Raw genomic sequence first — 6,450 nt, forward strand, 5'->3', positions numbered from 1 at the left:
AGGTTTAAGGTTTAAATAATGCTCTAGGTAGGCCGGGCACGGTGGCTCACGCCTGTAATCCTAGAACTTTGGGAGGCTGAGGTGGGCTGATCACAATGTCAGGAGTTCGAGACCAGCCTGGCCAACGTGGTGAAATCTCGTCTCTACTAAAAAGACAAAATTAGCTGGGTGTGGCAGGATAATCACTTGAACCTGGGAGGTGGAAGTTGTGGTTAGCGAAGATCACGCCATTGCATTCTAGCCTGGGCAACAGAGCAAGACTCCGTCTAAAATAAATAAATAAATAAATAAATAAATAAATAAATAAATAATTTCCAAGTATAGTCACAAGACAAAAAAGAGTGACTCATGAAAGGAGAGAGGACTTAAATACTCTTAAGTACTGGCTGTGGGTTAGTTAGCACAAGAAAGAGGAAAATGCAAGGAACTGGATAGAATGACTGATTTAGTGGCTGGGCACAGTGGCTCGCGCCTGTAATCCCAGCACTTTGGGAGGCTGAGGCAGGTGCATCACCTGAGGTTAGGAGTTCGAGACCAGCCTGACCAACAAGGAGAAACCCTGTCTCTACTAAAAACACAAAATTAGGCCGGGTGCGGTGGCTCAAGCCTGTAATCCCAGCACTTTGGGAGGCCTAAATGGGCGGATCATGAGGTCAGGAGATTGAGACCATCCTGGCTAACCCGGTGAAACCCTGTCTCTACTAAAAAATTCAAAAAACTAGCCGGGCGAGGTGGGGGGCACCTGTAGTCCCAGCCACTCGGGAGGCTGAGGCAGGAGAATGGCGTAAACTGGGGAGGCGGAGCTTGCAGTGAGCTGAGATCCGGCCACTGCACTCCAGCCCGGGCGACAGAGCGAGACTCCATCTCAAAAAAAAAAAAAAAAAAAAAAAAAAAATACAAAATTAGTTAAGCATGGCGGGAGAATCACTTGAACCCAGGAGGGATAAATTGTGGTGCACAGAGATTGTGCCATTGCACTCCAGCCTGGGCAACAAGAGTGAAGCTCTGTCTCAAAAAAAGGAATGACTGATTTAGGTACAGGAGAGCAATTTGTTAATACACTTGTGCATAACTTTGCTCACTTTCTTTCTCTGTTACTAAAGTAATTTGTAGGCCAGGTACAGTGGCTCATGCCTGTTATCCCAGCACTTTGGGAGGCCGAGGCAGGTGGATCACTTGCAGTCAGGAGTTCGAGACGAGCCTGGCCAACATAGCGAAACCCCATCTCTACTAAAAATACAAAAATTAGCCGGTGTAGTAGAGCATGCCTGTTGTCCCAGTTACTCGGGAGGCTGAGGCAGGAGGATGGCTTGAACCCAGGAGGGTTCAGTGAACTGAGAATGTGCCCCGTACTCCAGCCTGGGCGACAGAGCCAGACTCTGTCTCGAAAAGGAAAAAAAAAGTAATTTGTAGAAATTCACATAAAGGTAGCAAAAAAGGATATAAGTCGTCCATAATCCCAGCTCTCAAAGGCCACCATTATGAACGCTTTTGTAAGTTATGAATGAACGCTTTTGTAAGTTATGAATGACTTACAATTACTTTGTAAGTAATTATGAGTGCTGGGATTACAGGCTTGAGCCACCCATGCCCGGCCAGAGCAGATCTTACTGTGTTCCTTGTCCATTCCTTCCCAGCTTACCTACCTTCATGTGTCCAATCACAGACCCCAAGACCCACAGACAACAGTAAAAGGTCCGAAGGTAGAAAAGCCAGACCAGAGGCCAAGTGCTGGGCTTTTCCCACACCATGTGCAACTGTCCCCTAACATAGGTACCAGCTGCTTCATCATAACCATACAGAAAATGGTACCTGGCCAGTCTCTTGCTAGGTTAGTGTGCAGCTCCCTGACATACTTGCAAGTCTTGTTCCAGGTCAGGTCTGTGGTCCTATAATTCCAACTCTCTCTATCTCTCAACTAGAGGCGTGTGGGTCAGGGGCATTGCCTCTGACTGATGGACACTGAAGTTGTGCATCTCCCAAAGGTCACAGTAAAGAGGCGTTGAGCGGTGGACGGTGAATGTTACCCTCTATTTGTAACCGTGGAATGCAGAGACGTAGCCCTTGCTCTTCCCTCTGCCCAGCACAATCTTCCTCCCAAAAGCGGGACCACTTAATCCCACTTCCTTCGAGATCATCTTACCAGAGGCCTTTCCTGGCCAATCTCTATATAATAACCATCCCACTCACGCACACCCTTGGCCCTCTCCAGAGCCTTACCCTACTTTTTCTTCACAGCACGTACCACTTGTTTTATATATATATGTGTGTGTGTATGTGCACACAAATATGTATATTTGGATTTATTGACTGTACCCTCTACCCTTTTCCCACTAGAAAGAAAGGCCTATGGGGAGGAACTTTGGTTTGGCTCTTAGCTGTATTATTATTACCCACTAGCACAGCTGCTAGTCAACAAATATTTGTTGAAGGGATTAATGTAATCTCTCCTCCCACTTATATTACTGTCCTTGCAGTTTCTAATTTCAACTTACAAATGGACTATGAACTACAAATTCCTACACTATGCACTGATGCTAATTAAAAAATCATTAGGATGGCCTGGAATGAATTTGGCTTAATTTTAATCTACCACCTGAATGTGGTCCAGGTTCCAGGTGAAAACAAATACAGGATCCTTCAGGATTTGAGACCTGCAGTACAGTAATTCCAGCAGAGATAAGCAGGGTTCCTGGAATTTGTCCCTTATCCCCTTCGCTGCTTAATCACACAGTGTTCCATGCCCAGGCCAATCGGCATTACCTCCTGACTTCAAAATGCCCTTCTCCAGCTACTGTGCTGGTAAAAAAAAAAAAAAAAAAAAAAAAAAGCACTGTGAGGTCCACTGGAGCAAATTTTAATTTTAATGTGCCAAGTCACCAAAGAGCCAGCTGATTTGACTTGGCTGCCAAGGAAGGAATGGTGAAAAGTATGTGGACAAAAGAGATCATTTGTTGTTTTTACCTCAAACAATTCTCAAAACATATTTCATATTGAGAATGAGACAGGCACAAATGCACCTCTTAACTGTACATATTGTTGAAGGTAAATTCATTTGCTCAGTGAGTCAAGGGTGGCAGGAAATGTACAGACTTTGCTTCTGATGCTGAGGCTTCAGCCAGTCATAAAATTATTTAGATCATTTAAGACATAATTACTTCTATCTCAGCCAATTATTTCAGTAGAAAGTTTTTTTCTTGGCCGGGCACGGTGGCTCACGCCTGTAATCCCAGCACTTTGGGAGGCCAAGATGGGCAGATCACAAGGTCAGGAGATGGAGATCATCCTAGCTAACACGGTGAAACCCCGTCTCTACTAAACACACACACACACACACACACACACACACACACACACACACACAAATTAGCCGGGCGTGCTGGCAGGCGCCTGTAGTCTCAGCTACATGGGAGGCTGAGGCAGGAGAATGGTGTGAACCCGGGAAGCGGAGCTTGCAGTGAGCCGAGATCGCGCCACTACACTTCAGCCTGGACGACAGAGCGAGACTCCGTCTCAAAAAAAAAAAAAAAAAAAAGGAAAGTTTTTTTCTTTCTTTTCCAAAACAATCCTCAATTCATTAAAAGTGCTTATTTCAAAATATTTTATAGAGAACGGGGTTTAGAATGTGTATATACAGGCCGGGCACCGTGGCTTACACCTGTAATCCCAGCACTTTGGGAGGCCGAGGCAGGAGGATCACCTGAGATCAGGAGTTCGAGACCAGCCTGGCCAACATGGTAAAACCCCGTCTCTACTAAAAATACAAAAATTAGTTGGGCATGGTGGCGCATGTCTGTAGTCCCAGCTACTCAGGAGACTGAGGCAGAAGAATTGCCTGAACATGGGACGTCGAGGTTGCAGTGAGCTGAGATTGCGCCACTGTACTCCAGCCTGGGTGATAGAGTGAGACTACGTCTCAGAAAAAAAAAAAAAAATGTGTATGTGCAAAGAATAAAGTGAACCTCACGTGACTACACTAGAGACACAAGCACCTCCAGAGACCCCTGAGCACTCTGCCATTCCATCCCCTTTCCTCTCCAGAGGTAACCAATATCCAGACCTTTGTGTTAACCACTCCCTGGCATTTATTCTTACTTGTTTTTATCTCTTTGTGAATCTCTCAAAAACATTGTTTAGTTGGAAAAAAACTGAGCAGTAAGCACAGAGCTAGCTTTGTAAGGGGAGGGCAACGATGCTCCCACGCTCGCAAGCTCCCTAAAGATGACCTGACTGGCGCTTCCGGGCAGAGACTGGCTTCCACACCCCCTCGAGTTCTCCAGAGTCCCTCTGGGGTTGTGTCACAGGGCGTAGTGTCAGTGAGGTGCTGGCTGACCAGCAGAAACATGGGCAAAGGGCATGGGCTGCTCTGGATTTTCTGCCTCTAGATTCACCACGGCTGCAGTGGGTGGAAACAGACCTGGAAGAGATGGTCAGTGCCCCCGGGCGCTCTGGGAAGCAGTGCCTTTCATCTTCTTTAACCTGGGCACACCCGAGCACTTTTATCTTCATGTACAAGGAACATCGTTACTCTGTAATCATAACCCTCTGCATATCTGTCTTCTGAGTCACAGCCGCAGTCTGGACCAGCTGCTTGCTATTGCTAGGCGGGAGCACAGCTGTCCTCCCAGGAACTCCCTTGTCCTCCCCCGGGTTCAGGATCCCTGTATCCCATGTCTCCTTTTTCCTGGGACTACTTCTGGGGGAGCACATCGTCTGACAGCTTCCCGAGAAAGGGTGAAAGGATGTAAATAGACAAGGCTGCCTGACACTACTCAGGGCGGGGCGGTGTCCAGGTGCCCCCTATGCACCGCTCCTCTCCGAGGGCTTCCTGGGAGACAGTCCACCAGCTGGGGTGTTCTAATTTGGACTCAGTAGAAACTATCAAAGTGGATGCAGTCTCAGAAAACTAGGAGGGTCAAGAATTGAGTCTGTTCTTGGCTGATCCCATCTCTGACAAAAAGAGAGAGAGAGAGAGAATGAGAGAGAATTGAGCCTGTTGTAGTGCACAGCATTCCAGCTACTGCATTCTAGCCTGGGCAACATAGTGAGACCCCTCTGTAATTAAAAAAAAACAAAAACAAATGGAGCCTGGAGGAACTTAAATTAGCATTGTCCTGGCCTTGGAATGCCTTTAGAAAAACAATAGAAAAACCCCTAGGCCCAGCGGTGCAAGCAGAGATAAGGGGAGCCTGTCAAGCACTGGTGCACCAAAAATCCAAGGCCTGGGCCCCACAGCTCCCTGGCAGCAGCGTTTGAGCCTTATAAGGCAGTGTAAGTTGTTTCTAGGTGCTGAGGAGACTGGGGATACAGGAGGCAGTGAATCCACATCTCTCCTCCCCTACCTGGCAGTCCCCACCCCATCCAGGCACTGATAAGATATTGCAGTCCTGACTGTGTCTCCCTGAGATTTAAGAGAGGTATCAGGAGACACACCCTATGTGTTTGGCTTCCATCTCCAGCCCGGCCCATTTGCTGCTGGGAGTAAACCAAAGCAAAAGCACTCTGAAATGGAACCAAGTCACCATTCTCTCCTATCTGGAATCTGAGTGAGACTTTGCGGTCTTAGTCAAAGCATGCTGACCTGGGGGCAGGGGGCATGGGCCCCACCCCTGGGAGCCACGAGTGCATGCTCCTGGACAGTCATTATCTGGGCCCTGGGTTAGTTCCTCTTCTTTAAACTGGAGGTTGGGTGTCAGGGGTTCTGCTCTCATAGAACGTAAGAATCACCTGGAGAGATTTAACTAGCTGCAGCCGCCCAGGTTCCACCTGGAGACTCTGATACACTTGGTCTGTAGGGAGGCCCAGGTAACATATTTTTGAAAACTCTTAGTTGATTATTGCATCATCAAGCTAAGAAACACTCACAGATGACTCTAAGGACTTTTGTAGCGTTATGATTCAGTAATTCTGATAAGAAACTATAGGTAATTTTTTTATTTTTTAGAGTCTCAGGCCAGGCGTGGTGGCTCATGCCTGTAATCCCAGCACTTTGGGAGGGATCCGCCAAGGCAGGCGGATCACGAGGTCAGGATATCCAGACCATCCTGGCTAACACAGTTATCTAGTATTCAATAGTTATCTAGTATTCAATAGGACTTAAAAACTACAACGCAAGCACTGGCTTCTAATTATGCCTAAGGAGAGATGTTAGCACTCTTTAATGTCTCTAGAGTTAAACATTTGTCCATTTTCTTAAATGTGTTACTCCCTAGACTAGAGGATGGGTATTTCTTCACTTCCGTCCTATCCATTTAAAAATCACTTATTTATTTATTTATTTATTTATTTATTTATTTATTTATTTTTGAGACAGAGTCTCATTCTGTTGCCCAGACTGGAGTGCAGTGGCACGATCTTGGCTAACTGCAACCTCCGCCTCCCAGGTTCAAGCGATTCTCTTGCCTCAGCCTCCTGAGTGGCTGGGAGTACAGGTGCCCGCCACCATGCCTG

The 6,450-nt window shown here is 46.8% G+C and overlaps 1 long non-coding RNA gene across 1 annotated transcript; it reads right to left on the minus strand.

Annotated features, from left to right (window-relative positions):
- LOC111536996 lies at positions 1-5,041 on the minus strand. Its single transcript, XR_002729881.2, has 2 exons — positions 4,392-5,041; positions 1-266 (listed from the first exon to the last, which is right to left on the minus strand). It is a non-coding gene; the product is annotated as an uncharacterized LOC111536996 (long non-coding RNA).
- Between the last annotated feature and the right edge of the window lie 1,409 nt (positions 5,042-6,450).

The sequence above is a fragment of the Piliocolobus tephrosceles genome, chromosome 1 (genome assembly GCF_002776525.5).
Source record: "Piliocolobus tephrosceles isolate RC106 chromosome 1, ASM277652v3, whole genome shotgun sequence".
In the NCBI taxonomy this organism is placed as follows: domain Eukaryota; kingdom Metazoa; phylum Chordata; class Mammalia; order Primates; family Cercopithecidae; genus Piliocolobus; species Piliocolobus tephrosceles.